The 15,153-nt window shown below is 68.0% G+C and overlaps 1 protein-coding gene across 7 annotated transcripts in view; it reads left to right on the top strand.

Annotated features, from left to right (window-relative positions):
* Positions 1-15,153, top strand: part of LOC140403372 (pancreatic secretory granule membrane major glycoprotein GP2-like) — a 284,670-nt gene that overhangs the window by 232,235 nt on the left and 37,282 nt on the right. The window lies entirely within an intron of this gene.

A 15,153-nucleotide genomic window follows, 5' to 3' on the forward strand; every position in this document is an offset into this window, starting at 1 on the left:
CTCTCCTCCCCGGCTCTCGCCCTCTGCTCCCCGGCACTCGCCCTCTCCTCCCCGGCACTCGCCCACTCCACCCCGGCACTCGCCCACTCCACCCCGGCACTCGCCCACTCCTCCCCGGGACTCACCCTCTCCGCCCTGGTACTCACCCTCTCCTCCCCGGCATTCGCTTTCTCCTCCCCAGCACTCGCCCCCTCCTCCCTGGCACCCGCCCCCTCCTCCCCGGCACTCGCCATCTCCTCCCTGGCACTCGCCCTCTCCCCTCGGCACTCGACCTCTCCTCCCGGCACTCGCCCTCTCCCCCCGGCACTCGCCCCCTCCTCCCCGGCACTCGCCCACCCCTCCCCGGCACTCGCCCTCTCCTCCCCGGCACTCGCCCACTCCACCCCGGCACTCGCCCCCTCCTCCCTGACACTCGCCTTCTCCTCCCCAGCGCTCGCCCTCTCCTCCCCGGCACTCGCCCTCTCCTCCCCGGGACTCACCCTCTCCGCCCTGGTACTCACCCTCTCCTCCCCGGCATTCGCTTTCTCCTCCCCAGCACTCGCCCCCTCCTCCCTGGCACCCGCCCCCTCCTCCCCGGCACTCGCCATCTCCTCCCTGGCACTCGCCCTCTCCTCTCGGCACTCGACCTCTCCTCCCGGCACTCGACCTCTCCCCCCGGCACTCCCCCCTCCTCCCCGGCACTCGCCCACCCCTCCCCGGCACTCGCCCTCTCCTCCCCGGCACTCGCCCCCTCCTCCCTGACACTCGCCTTCTCCTCCCCAGCGCTCGCCCTCTTCTCCCCGGCACTCGCCCTCTCCTCCCTGGCACGCGCCCTCTCCTCACGGCACTCGCCCTCTCCTCCCGGCACTCGCCCTCACCCCCGGCACTCGCCCCATCCTCCCCGACACTCGCCCTCTCCTCCCTGGCACTCGCCCTCTCCCCCCTGCACGCTCCCCCTCTCCCCGGCACTCGCCCTCTCCCTCCGGCACTCGCCCACTCCACCCCGGCACTCGCCCACTCCTCCCCGGGACTCACCCTCTCCGCCCTGGTACTCACCCTCTCCTCCCCGGCATTCGCTTTCTCCTCCCCAGCACTCGCCCCCTCCTCCCTGGCACCCGCCCCCTCCTCCCCGGCACTCGCCATCTCCTCCCTGGCACACGCCCTCTCCCCTCGGCACTCGACCTCTCCTCCCGGCACTCGCTCTCTCCCCCCGGCACTCGCCCCCTCCTACCCGGCACTCGCCCACCCCTCCCCGGCACTCGCCCTCTCCTCCCCGGCACTCGCCCACTCCACCCCGGCACTCGCCCCCTCCTCCCTGACACTCGCCTTCTCCTCCCCAGCGCTCGCCCTCTCCTCCCCGGCACTCGCCCTCTCCTCCCCGGGACTCACCCTCTCCGCCCTGGTACTCACCCTCTCCTCCCCGGCATTCGCTTTCTCCTCCCCAGCACTCGCCCCCTCCTCCCTGGCACCCGCCCCCTCCTCCCCGGCACTCGCCATCTCCTCCCTGGCACTCGCCCTCTCCTCTCGGCACTCGACCTCTCCTCCCGGCACTCGACCTCTCCCCCCGGCACTCCCCCCTCCTCCCCGGCACTCGCCCACCCCTCCCCGGCACTCGCCCTCTCCTCCCCGGCACTCGCCCCCTCCTCCCTGACACTCGCCTTCTCCTCCCCAGCGCTCGTCCTCTCCTCCCCGGCACTCGCCCTCTCCTCCCTGGCACGCGCCCTCTCCTCACGGCACTCGCCCTCTCCTCCCGGCACTCGCCCTCACCCCCGGCACTCGCCCCATCCTCCCCGACACTCGCCCTCTCCTCCCTGGCACTCGCCCTCTCCCCCCTGCACGCTCCCCCTCTCCCCGGCACTCGCCCTCTCCCTCCGGCACTCGCCCTCTCCTCCACAGCACTCGCCCACTCCTCCCTGACACTCGCCTTCTCCTCCCCGGCACTCGCCCTCTCCTCCCCGGCTCTCGCCCTCTGCTCCCCGGCACTCGCCCTCTCCTCCCCGGCACTCGCCCACTCCACCCCGGCACTCGCCCACTCCACCCCGGCACTCGCCCACTCCTCCCCGGGACTCACCCTCTCCGCCCTGGTACTCACCCTCTCCTCCCCGGCATTCGCTTTCTCCTCCCCAGCACTCGCCCCCTCCTCCCTGGCACCCGCCCCCTCCTCCCCGGCACTCGCCATCTCCTCCCTGGCACTCGCCCTCTCCCCTCGGCACTCGACCTCTCCTCCCGGCACTCGCCCTCTCCCCCCGGCACTCGCCCCCTCCTCCCCGGCACTCGCCCACCCCTCCCCGGCACTCGCCCTCTCCTCCCCGGCACTCGCCCACTCCACCCCGGCACTCGCCCCCTCCTCCCTGACACTCGCCTTCTCCTCCCCAGCGCTCGCCCTCTCCTCCCCGGCACTCGCCCTCTCCTCCCCGGGACTCACCCTCTCCGCCCTGGTACTCACCCTCTCCTCCCCGGCATTCGCTTTCTCCTCCCCAGCACTCGCCCCCTCCTCCCTGGCACCCGCCCCCTCCTCCCCGGCACTCGCCATCTCCTCCCTGGCACTCGCCCTCTCCTCTCGGCACTCGACCTCTCCTCCCGGCACTCGACCTCTCCCCCCGGCACTCCCCCCTCCTCCCCGGCACTCGCCCACCCCTCCCCGGCACTCGCCCTCTCCTCCCCGGCACTCGCCCCCTCCTCCCTGACACTCGCCTTCTCCTCCCCAGCGCTCGCCCTCTCCTCCCCGGCACTCGCCCTCTCCTCCCTGGCACGCGCCCTCTCCTCACGGCACTCGCCCTCTCCTCCCGGCACTCGCCCTCACCCCCGGCACTCGCCCCATCCTCCCCGACACTCGCCCTCTCCTCCCTGGCACTCGCCCTCTCCCCCCTGCACGCTCCCCCTCTCCCCGGCACTCGCCCTCTCCCTCCGGCACTCGCCCTCTCCTCCACAGCACTCGCCCACTCCTCCCTGACACTCGCCTTCTCCTCCCCGGCACTCGCCCTCTCCTCCCCGGCTCTCGCCCTCTGCTCCCCGGCACTCGCCCTCTCCTCCCCGGCACTCGCCCACTCCACCCCGGCACTCGCCCACTCCACCCCGGCACTCGCCCACTCCTCCCCGGGACTCACCCTCTCCGCCCTGGTACTCACCCTCTCCTCCCCGGCATTCGCTTTCTCCTCCCCAGCACTCGCCCCCTCCTCCCTGGCACCCGCCCCCTCCTCCCCGGCACTCGCCATCTCCTCCCTGGCACTCGCCCTCTCCCCTCGGCACTCGACCTCTCCTCCCGGCACTCGCCCTCTCCCCCCGGCACTCGCCCCCTCCTCCCCGGCACTCGCCCACCCCTCCCCGGCACTCGCCCTCTCCTCCCCGGCACTCGCCCACTCCACCCCGGCACTCGCCCCCTCCTCCCTGACACTCGCCTTCTCCTCCCCAGCGCTCGCCCTCTCCTCCCCGGCACTCGCCCTCTCCTCCCCGGGACTCACCCTCTCCGCCCTGGTACTCACCCTCTCCTCCCCGGCATTCGCTTTCTCCTCCCCAGCACTCGCCCCCTCCTCCCTGGCACCCGCCCCCTCCTCCCCGGCACTCGCCATCTCCTCCCTGGCACTCGCCCTCTCCTCTCGGCACTCGACCTCTCCTCCCGGCACTCGACCTCTCCCCCCGGCACTCCCCCCTCCTCCCCGGCACTCGCCCACCCCTCCCCGGCACTCGCCCTCTCCTCCCCGGCACTCGCCCCCTCCTCCCTGACACTCGCCTTCTCCTCCCCAGCGCTCGCCCTCTCCTCCCCGGCACTCGCCCTCTCCTCCCTGGCACGCGCCCTCTCCTCACGGCACTCGCCCTCTCCTCCCGGCACTCGCCCTCACCCCCGGCACTCGCCCCATCCTCCCCGACACTCGCCCTCTCCTCCCTGGCACTCGCCCTCTCCCCCCTGCACGCTCCCCCTCTCCCCGGCACTCGCCCTCTCCCTCCGGCACTCGCCCACTCCACCCCGGCACTCGCCCACTCCTCCCCGGGACTCACCCTCTCCGCCCTGGTACTCACCCTCTCCTCCCCGGCATTCGCTTTCTCCTCCCCAGCACTCGCCCCCTCCTCCCTGGCACCCGCCCCCTCCTCCCCGGCACTCGCCATCTCCTCCCTGGCACACGCCCTCTCCCCTCGGCACTCGACCTCTCCTCCCGGCACTCGCCCTCTCCCCCCGGCACTCGCCCCCTCCTCCCCGGCACTCGCCCACCCCTCCCCGGCACTCGCCCTCTCCTCCCCGGCACTCGCCCACTCCACCCCGGCACTCGCCCCCTCCTCCCTGACACTCGCCTTCTCCTCCCCAGCGCTCGCCCTCTCCTCCCCGGCACTCGCCCTCTCCTCCCCGGGACTCACCCTCTCCGCCCTGGTACTCACCCTCTCCTCCCCGGCATTCGCTTTCTCCTCCCCAGCACTCGCCCCCTCCTCCCTGGCACCCGCCCCCTCCTCCCCGGCACTCGCCATCTCCTCCCTGGCACTCGCCCTCTCCTCTCGGCACTCGACCTCTCCTCCCGGCACTCGACCTCTCCCCCCGGCACTCCCCCCTCCTCCCCGGCACTCGCCCACCCCTCCCCGGCACTCGCCCTCTCCTCCCCGGCACTCGCCCCCTCCTCCCTGACAATCGCCTTCTCCTCCCCAGCGCTCGTCCTCTCCTCCCCGGCACTCGCCCTCTCCTCCCTGGCACGCGCCCTCTCCTCACGGCACTCGCCCTCTCCTCCCGGCACTCGCCCTCACCCCCGGCACTCGCCCCATCCTCCCCGACACTCGCCCTCTCCTCCCTGGCACTCGCCCTCTCCCCCCTGCACGCTCCCCCTCTCCCCGGCACTCGCCCTCTCCCTCCGGCACTCGCCCTCTCCTCCACAGCACTCGCCCACTCCTCCCTGACACTCGCCTTCTCCTCCCCGGCACTCGCCCTCTCCTCCCCGGCTCTCGCCCTCTGCTCCCCGGCACTCGCCCTCTCCTCCCCGGCACTCGCCCACTCCACCCCGGCACTCGCCCACTCCACCCCGGCACTCGCCCACTCCTCCCCGGGACTCACCCTCTCCGCCCTGGTACTCACCCTCTCCTCCCCGGCATTCGCTTTCTCCTCCCCAGCACTCGCCCCCTCCTCCCTGGCACCCGCCCCCTCCTCCCCGGCACTCGCCATCTCCTCCCTGGCACTCGCCCTCTCCCCTCGGCACTCGACCTCTCCTCCCGGCACTCGCCCTCTCCCCCCGGCACTCGCCCCCTCCTCCCCGGCACTCGCCCACCCCTCCCCGGCACTCGCCCTCTCCTCCCCGGCACTCGCCCACTCCACCCCGGCACTCGCCCCCTCCTCCCTGACACTCGCCTTCTCCTCCCCAGCGCTCGCCCTCTCCTCCCCGGCACTCGCCCTCTCCTCCCCGGGACTCACCCTCTCCGCCCTGGTACTCACCCTCTCCTCCCCGGCATTCGCTTTCTCCTCCCCAGCACTCGCCCCCTCCTCCCTGGCACCCGCCCCCTCCTCCCCGGCACTCGCCATCTCCTCCCTGGCACTCGCCCTCTCCTCTCGGCACTCGACCTCTCCTCCCGGCACTCGACCTCTCCCCCCGGCACTCCCCCCTCCTCCCCGGCACTCGCCCACCCCTCCCCGGCACTCACCCTCTCCTCCCCGGCACTCGCCCACTCCACCCCGGCACTCGCCCCCTCCTCCCTGACACTCGCCTTCTCCTCCCCAGCGCTCGCCCTCTCCTCCCCGGCACTCGCCCACTCCACCCCGGCACTCGCCCACTCCACCCCGGCACTCGCCCACTCCTCCCCGGGACTCACCCTCTCCGCCCTGGTACTCACCCTCTCCTCCCCGGCATTCGCTTTCTCCTCCCCAGCACTCGCCCCCTCCTCCCTGGCACCCGCCCCCTCCTCCCCGGCACTCGCCATCTCCTCCCTGGCACTCGCCCTCTCCCCTCGGCACTCGACCTCTCCTCCCGGCACTCGCCCTCTCCCCCCGGCACTCGCCCCCTCCTCCCCGGCACACGCCCACCCCTCCCCGGCACTCGCCCTCTCCTCCCCGGCACTCGCCCACTCCACCCCGGCACTCGCCCCCTCCTCCCTGACACTCGCCTTCTCCTCCCCAGCGCTCGCCCTCTCCTCCCCGGCACTCGCCCTCTCCTCCCCGGGACTCACCCTCTCCGCCCTGGTACTCACCCTCTCCTCCCCGGCATTCGCTTTCTCCTCCCCAGCACTCGCCCCCTCCTCCCTGGCACCCGCCCCCTCCTCCCCGGCACTCGCCATCTCCTCCCTGGCACTCGCCCTCTCCTCTCGGCACTCGACCTCTCCTCCCGGCACTCGACCTCTCCCCCCGGCACTCCCCCCTCCTCCCCGGCACTCGCCCACCCCTCCCCGGCACTCGCCCTCTCCTCCCCGGCACTCGCCCACTCCACCCCGGCACTCGCCCCCTCCTCCCTGACACTCGCCTTCTCCTCCCCAGCGCTCGCCCTCTCCTCCCCGGCACTCGCCCTCTCCTCCCTGGCACGCGCCCTCTCCTCACGGCACTCGCCCTCTCCTCCCGGCACTCGCCCTCACCCCCGGCACTCGCCCCATCCTCCCCGACACTCGCCCTCTCCTCCCTGGCACTCGCCCTCTACCCCCTGCACGCTCCCCCTCTCCCCGGCACTCGCCCTCTCCCTCCGGCACTCGCCCTCTCCTCCACAGCACTCGCCCACTCCTCCCTGACACTCGCCTTCTCCTCCCCGGCACTCGCCCTCTCCTCCCCGGCTCTCGCCCTCTGCTCCCCGGCACTCGCCCTCTCCTCCCCGGCACTCGCCCACTCCACCCCGGCACTCGCCCACTCCACCCCGGCACTCGCCCACTCCTCCACGGGACTCACCCTCTCCGCCCTGGTACTCACCCTCTCCTCCCCGGCATTCGCTTTCTCCTCCCCAGCACTCGCCCCCTCCTCCCCGGCACTCGCCCCCTCCTCCCCGGCACTCGCCCACTCCACCCCGGCACTCGCCCACTCCACCCCGGCACTCGCCCACTCCACCCCGGCACTCGCCCCCTCCTCCCCTGCATTCGCCCCCTCCTCCCCGGCACACCCCACCCCCCCTCCCCGGTACTCACCCTCTCCTCCCCGGCACTCGCCCCCTCCTCCCCTGCATTCGCCCCCCCTCCCCGGCACTCGCCCTCTCCTCTCCGGCACTCGCCCCCTCCTCCCCGGCACTCGCCCCCTCCTTCCCGGCACTCGCCCCCTCCTCCCCGGCACTCGCCCTCTCCCCCCGGCACTCGCCCTCTCCTCCCTGGCACTCGCCCTCTCCCCCCGGCACTCGCCCCCTCCTCCCCTGCATTCGCCCCCCCCTCCCCGGTACTCACCCTCCCCTCCCCGGCACTCGCCCTCTCCCCCCGGCACTCGCCCTCTCCCCCCGGCACTCGCCCTCTCCTCCCCGGCACTCGCCCACTCCTCCCCGGCACTCGTCCCCTCCTCCCCGGCTCTCGCCCCCACCTCCCCGGCACTCGCCCCCTCCTCCCCGGCACTCGCCCCCTCCTCCCAGGCACTCGCCCACCCCTCCCCCCCTGCGTTCGCCCCCTCCTCCACGGGTCACACCGCCCTCCCCTCCCCGGCACTCGCCCTCTCCCCCCGGCACTCGCCCTCTCCCCCCGGCACTCGCCCTCTCCCCCCGGCACTCGCCCTCTCCCCCCGGCACTCGCCCCCTCCTCCCCGGCACTCGCCCCCTCCTCACCGGCACTGGCCCCCTCCTCCCCGGCACTCGCCCCCTCCTCCCCGGCACTCGCCCCCTCCTCCCCGGCACTCGCTCTCTCCACCCCGGCACTGGCCCCCTCCTCCCCGGCACTGGCCCCCTCCTCCCCGGCACTCGCCCCCTCCTCCCCGGCACTCTCTCTCTCCTCCCCGGCACTCGCCCTCTCCTCCCCGGCACTCGCCCTCTCCTCCCCGGCACTCGCCCCCTCCTCCCCGGCACTCTCTCTCTCCTCCCCGGCACTCGCCCTCTCCTCCCCGGCACTCGCCCTCTCCTCCCCGGCACTCGCCATCTCCTCCCTGGCACTCGCCCTCTCCCCTCGGCACTCGACCTCTCCTCCCGGCACTCGCCCTCTCCCCCCGGCACTCGCCCCCTCCTCCCCGGCACTCGCCCACCCCTCCCCGGCACTCGCCCTCTCCTCCCCGGCACTCGCCCACTCCACCCCGGCACTCGCCCCCTCCTCCCTGACACTCGCCTTCTCCTCCCCAGCGCTCGCCCTCTCCTCCCCGGCACTCGCCCTCTCCTCCCCGGCACTCGCCCTCTCCTCCCCGGCACTCGCCCTCTCCACCCCGGCACTCGCCCACTCCACCCCGGCACTCGCCCACTCCACCCGGGCAATCTCCCACTCCACCCCGGCACTCGCCCTCTCCTCACCGGCACACCGCACCCCCCCCTCCCCGGTACTCACCCTCTCCTCCCCGGCACTCGCCCCCTCCTCCCCTGCATTCGCCCTCTCCTCCCCGGCACTCGCCCTCTCCTCCCCGGCACTCGCCCCCTCCTCCCCGGCACTCGCCCACTCCACCCCGGCACTCGCCCACTCCACCCCGGCACTCGCCCACTCCACCCCGGCACTCGCCCCCTCCTCCCCTGCATTCGCCCCCTCCTCCCCGGCACACCCCACCCCCCCTCCCCGGTACTCACCCTCTCCTCCCCGGCACTCGCCCCCTCCTCCCCTGCATTCGCCCCCCCCTCCCCGGCACTCGCCCCCTCCTCCCCGGCACTCGCCCCCTCCTTCCCGGCACTCGCCCCCTCCTCCCCGGCACTCGCCCTCTCCCCCCGGCACTCGCCCTCTCCTCCCTGGCACTCGCCCTCTCCCCCCGGCACTCGCCCCCTCCTCCCCTGCATTCGCCCCCCCCTCCCCGGTACTCACCCTCCCCTCCCCGGCACTCGCCCTCTCCCCCCGGCACTCGCCCTCTCCCCCCGGCACTCGCCCTCTCCTCCCCGGCACTCGCCCACTCCTCCCCGGCACTCGTCCCCTCCTCCCCGGCTCTCGCCCCCACCTCCCCGGCACTCGCCCCCTACTCCCCGGCACTCGCCCCCTCCTCCCCGGCACTCGCCCACCCCTCCCCGGCACTCACCCCCTCCTCCCCTGCGTTCGCCCCCTCCTCCACGGGTCACACCGCCCTCCCCTCCCCGGCACTCGCCCTCTCCCCCCGGCACTCGCCCTCTCCCCCCGGCACTCGCCCTCTCCCCCCGGCACTCGCCCTCTCCCCCCGGCACTCGCCCACTCCTCCCCGGCACTCGCCCCCTCCTCACCGGCACTGGCCCCCTCCTCCCCGGCACTCGCCCCCTCCTCCCCGGCACTCGCTCTCTCCACCCCGGCACTGGCCCCCTCCTCCCCGGCACTGGCCCCCTCCTCCCCGGCACTCGCCCCCTCCTCCCCGGCACTCTCTCTCTCCTCCCCGGCACTCTCTCTCTCCTCCCCGGCACTCGCCCTCTCCTCCCCGGCACTCGCCCTCTCCTCCCCGGCACTCGCCCTCTCCTCCCCGGCACTCGCCCCCTCCTCCCCTGCATTCGCCCCCCCCCCTCCCCGGCACTCGCCCTCTCCTCTCCGGCACTCGCCCCCTCCTCCCCGGCACTCGCCCCCTCCTTCCCGGCACTCGCCCTCTCCTCCCCGGCACTCGCCCCCATCCTCCCCGGCACTCGCTTTTCCCCCCCGGCACTCGCCCTGACTGTGAGATGTGGCAGGTCCGGGAGGCTTCCAGCGTCCCGGATGGCTTCATCTGCAGAAAGTGCACCCAACTGCAGCTCCTCACAGACCGCATGGTTCGGTTGGAGCAGCAATTGGATGCACTTAGGAGCATGCAGGTGGCGGAAAGCGTCATAGATCGCAGTTATGTAAGTGTGGTCACACCCAAGGTGCAGGCAGAGAAATGGGTGACCACCAGAAAGGGCAGGCAGTCAGTGCAGGAATCCCCTGTGGTTGTCCCCCTCTCGAACAGGTATACCCCTTTGGATACTGTCGGTGGGGATAGCCTATCAGGGGAAAACAGCAGCAGCCAGAGCAGTGGCACCACGGCTGGCTCTGATGTTCAGAAGGGAGGGTCAAAGCGCAGAAGAGTAATAGTTATAGGGGACTCTATAGTCAGGGGAACAGATAGGCGCTTCTGTGGACGTGAAAGAGACTCCAGGATGGTATGTTGCCTCCCTGGTGCCAGGGTCCAGGATGTCTCCGAACGGGTAGAGGGAATCCTGAAGGGGGAGGGCAAACAGGTAGAGGTCGTGGTACATATTGGTACTAACGACATAGGCAGGAAGGGGCATGAGGTCCTGCAGCAGGAGTTCAGGGAGCTAGGCAGAAAGTTAAAAGACAGGACCTCGAGGGTTGTAATCTCGGGATTACTCCCTGTGCCACGTGCCAGTGAGGCTAGAAATAGGAAGATAGAGCAGACAAACACGTGGCTAAACAGCTGGTGTAGGAGGGAGGGTTTCTGTTATCTGGACCACTGGGAGCTCTTCCGGGGCAGGTGTGACCTGTATAAGATGGACGGGTTGCATCTAAACCGGAGAGGCATAAATATCCTGGCCGCGAGATTTGCTAGTGTCACACGGGAGGGTTTAAACTAGTATGGCAGTGGGGTGGGCACGGGAGCAATAGGTCAGAAGGTGAGAGCGTTGAGGGAGAACTAGGGAATAGGGACAGTGTGGCTCTGAGGCAGAGCAGACGGCGAGAAGTTGCTGAACACAGTGGGTCTGGTGGCCTGAAGTGCATATGTTTTAATGCAAGGAGCATTACGGGTAAGGCAGATGAACTTAGAGCTTGGATTACTACTTGGAACTATGATGTTGTTGCCATTACAGAGACCTGGTTGAGGGAAGGGCAGGATTGGCAGCTAAACGTTCCAGGATTTAGATGTTTCAGGCGGGATAGAGGGGGATGTAAAAGGGGAGGCGGAGTTGCGCTACTTGTTCATGAGAGTATCACAGCTATACAGCGAGAGGACACCTCAGAGGGCAGTGAGGCTATATGGGTAGAGATCAGGAATAAGAAGGGTGCAGTCACAATGTTGGGGGTATACTACAGGCCTCCCAACAGCCAGCGGGAGATAGAGGAGCAGATAGGTAGACAGATTTTGGAAAAGAGTAAAAACAACAGGGTTGTGGTGATGGGAGACTTCAACTTCCCCAATATTGACTGGGACTCACTTAGTGCCAGGGGCTCAGACGGGGCAGAGTTTGTAAGGAGCATCCAGGAGGGCTTCTTAAAACAATATGTAAACAGTCCAACTAGGGAAGAGGCGGTACTGGACCTGGTATTGGGGAATGAGCCCGGCCAGGTGGTAGATGTTTCAGTAGGGGAGCATTTCGGTAACAGTGACCACAATTCAGTAAGTTTTAAAGTACTGGTGGACAAGGATAAGAGTGGTCCGAGGATGAATGTGCTAAATTGGGGGAAGGCTAATTATAACAATATTAGGCGGGAACTGAAGAACATAGATTGGGGGCAGATGTTTGAGGGCAAATCAACATCTGACATGTGGGAGGCTTTCAAGTGTCAGTTGATAGGAATACAGGACAGGCATGTTCCTGTGAGGAAGAAAGATAAATACGGCAATTTTCGGGAACCTTGGATGACGAATGATATTGTAGGCCTCGTCAAAAAGAAAAAGGAGGCATTTGTCAGGGCTAAAAGGCTGGGAACAGATGAAGCCTGTGTGGCATATAAGGAATGTAGGAAGGAACTTAAGCAGGGAGTCAGGAGGGCTAGAAGGGGTCATGAAAAGTCATTGGCAAATAGGGTTAAGGAAAATCCCAAGGCTTTTTACACTTACATAAAAAGCAAGAGGGTAGCCAGGGAAAGGGTTGGCCCACTGAAGGATAGGCAAGGGAATCTATGTGTGGAGCCAGAGGAAATGGGCGAGGTACTAAATGAATACTTTGCATCAGTATTCACCAAAGAGAAGGAATTGGTAGATGTTGAGTCTGGAGAAGAGGGTGTAGATAGCCTGGGTCACATTGTGATCCAAAAAGACGAGGTGTTGGGTGTCTTAAAAAATATTAAGGTAGATAAGTCCCCAGGGCCGGATGGGATCTACCCCAGAATACTGAAGGAGGCTGGAGAGGAAATTGCTGAGGCCTTGACAGAAATCTTTGGATCCTCGCTGTCTTCAGGGGATGTCCCGGAGGACTGGAGAATAGCCAATGTTGTTCCTCTGTTTAAGAAGGGTGGCAGGGATAATCCCGGGAACTACAGGCCGGTGAGCCTTACTTCAGTGGTAGGGAAATTACTGGAGAGAATTCTTCGAGACAGGATCTACTCCCATTTGGAAGCAAATGGACGTATTAGTGAGAGGCAGCATGGTTTTGTGAAGGGGAAGTCGTGTCTCACTAACTTGATAGAGTTTTTCGAGGAGGTCACTAAGATGATTGATGCAGGTAGGGCAGTAGATGTTGTCTATATGGACTTCAGTAAGGCCTTTGACAAGGTCCCTCATGGTAGACTAGTACAAAAGGTGAAGTCACACGGGATCAGGGGTGAACTGGCAAGGTGGATACAGAACTGGCTAGGCCATAGAAGGCAGAGGGTAGCAATGGAGGGATGCTTTTCTAATTGGAGGGCTGTGACCAGTGGTGTTCCACAGGGATCAGTGCTGGGACCTTTGCTGTTTGTAGTATATATAAATGATTTGGAGGAAAATGTAACTGGTCTGATTAGTAAGTTTGCAGACGACACAAAGGTTGGTGGAATTGCGGATAGCGATGAGGACTGTCTGAGGATACAGCAGGATTTAGATTGTCTGGAGACTTGGGCGGAGAGATGGCAGATGGAGTTTAACCTGGACAAATGTGAGATAATGCATTTTGGAAGGGCTAATGCAGGTAGGGAATATACAGTGAATGGTAGAACCCTCAAGAGTATTGAAAGTCAAAGAGATCTAGGAGTACAGGTCCACAGATCACTGAAAGGGGCTACACAGGTGGAGAAGGTAGTCAAGAAGGCATACGGCATGCTTGCCTTCATTGGCCGGGGCATTGAGTATAAGAATTGGCAAGTCATGTTGCAGCTGTATAGAACCTTAGTTAGGCCACACTTGGAGTATAGTGTTCAATTCTGGTCGCCACACTACCAGAAGGATGTGGAGGCTTTAGAGAGGGTGCAGAAGAGATTTACCAGAATGTTGCCTGGTATGGAGGGCATAAGCTATGAGGAGCGATTGAATAAACTCGGTTTGTTCTCACTGGAACGAAGGAGGTTGAGGGGCGACCTGATAGAGGTATACAAAATTATGAGGGGCATAGACAGAGTGGATAGTCAGAGGCTTTTCCCCAGGGTAGAGGGGTCAATTACTAGGGGGCATAGGTTTAAGGTGAGAGGGGCAAAGTTTAGAGTAGATGTACGAGGCAAGTTTTTTACGCAGAGGGTAGTGGGTGCCTGGAACTCACTACCGGAGGAGGTAGTGGAGGCAGGGACGATAGGGACATTTAAGGGGCATCTTGACAAATATATGAATAGGATGGGAATAGAAGGATACGGACCCAGGAAGTGTAGAAGATTGTAGTTTAGTCGGGCAGTATGGTCGGCACGGGCTTGGAGGGCCGAAGGGCCTGTTCCTGTGCTGTACATTTCTTTGTTGTTCTTTGTTCTTTGTCCCCGCCACTCGCCCTCTCCCCCCCGGCACTCGCCCACTCCACCCCGGCACTCGCCCCCTCCTCCCCTGCATTTCCCCCTCCTCCCCGGCACACCCCCCCATCCCCGGTACTCACCCTCCCCTCCCCGGCACTCGCCCTCTCACCCCGGCACTCGCCCTCTACCCCCGGCACTCCCTCTCTCCTCCCCGGCACTCGCCCCCTCCTCCCCGGCATTCGCCTCTTCCTCCCCGGCATTCGCCCCCTCCTCCACGGCACACCACCCTCTCCCCGGTACTCACCCTCTCCTCCCCGGCACTCGCCCCCTCCTCCCCGACACTCGCCCCTTCCTGCCCGGCACTCGCCCTCTCATCCCCGGCACTCGCCCCCTCCTCCCCGGCACTCACCCTCTCCCCTCCCGGCACTCGCCCCCCTCCTCCCCGGCACTCGCTCCCTCCTCCTCGGCACTCGCCCCCTCCTCCCCGGCACTCGACCCTCCTCCCCGGCACTCGACCTTCCTCCCCGGCACTCACCCTCCCCTCCCCGGCACTCGCCCTCTCACCCCGGCACTCGCCCTCTACCCCCGGCACTCCCTCTCTCCTCCCCGGCACTCGCCCCCTCCTCCCCGGCATTCGCCTCTTCCTCCCCGGCATTCGCCCCCTCCTCCCCGGCACTCGCCCCCTCCTCCCCGACACTCGCCCCTTCCTCCCCGGCACTCGCCCTCTCATCCCCGGCACTCGCCCCCTCCTCCCCGGCACTCACCCTCTCCCCTCCCGGCACTCGCCCCCTCCTCCCCGCCACTCGCCCTCTCCCCCCCGGCACTCGCCCACTCCACCCCGGCACTCGCCCCCTCCTCCCCTGCATTTCCCCCTCCTCCCCGGCACACCCCCCCATCCCCGGTACTCACCCTCCCCTCCCCGGCACTCGCCCTCTCACCCCGGCACTCGCCCTCTACCCCCGGCACTCCCTCTCTCCTCCCCGGCACTCGCCCCCTCCTCCCCGGCATTCGCCTCTTCCTCCCCGGCATTCGCCCCCTCCTCCACGGCACACCACCCTCTCCCCGGTACTCACCCTCTCCTCCCCGGCACTCGCCCCCTCCTCCCCGACACTCGCCCCTTCCTCCCCGGCACTCACCCTCTCATCCCCGGCACTCGCCCCCTCCTCCCCGGCACTCACCCTCTCCCCTCCCGGCACTCGCCCCCTCCTCCCCGGCACTCGCCCCCTCCTCCCCGGCACTCGCCCCCTCCTCCCCGGCACTCGACCCTCCTCCCCGGCACTCGCCCCCTCCTCCCCGGCACTCTCTCTCTCCTCCCCGGCACTCTCTCTCTCCTCCCCGGCACTCGCCCTCTCCTCCCTCGCACTCGCCCTCTCCTCCCCGGCACTCGCCCTCTCCTCCCCGGCACTCGCCCTCTCCTCCCGGCACTCGCCCCCTCCTCCCCTCCATTTGCCCCCCCTTCCCCGGCACTCGCCCTCTCCTCTCCGGCACTCGCCCCCTCCTCCCCGGCACTCTCCCCCTCCTTCCCGGCACTCGCCCTCTCCTACCCGGCACTCGCCCCCTTCCTCCCCGGCACTCGCTCTTACCCCCCCGGCACTCGCCCTTTCCTCCCCAGCACTCACCCTCTCC

Source organism: Scyliorhinus torazame, chromosome 27 (assembly GCF_047496885.1).
Source record: "Scyliorhinus torazame isolate Kashiwa2021f chromosome 27, sScyTor2.1, whole genome shotgun sequence".
Classification (NCBI taxonomy): Eukaryota; Metazoa; Chordata; class Chondrichthyes; order Carcharhiniformes; family Scyliorhinidae; genus Scyliorhinus; species Scyliorhinus torazame.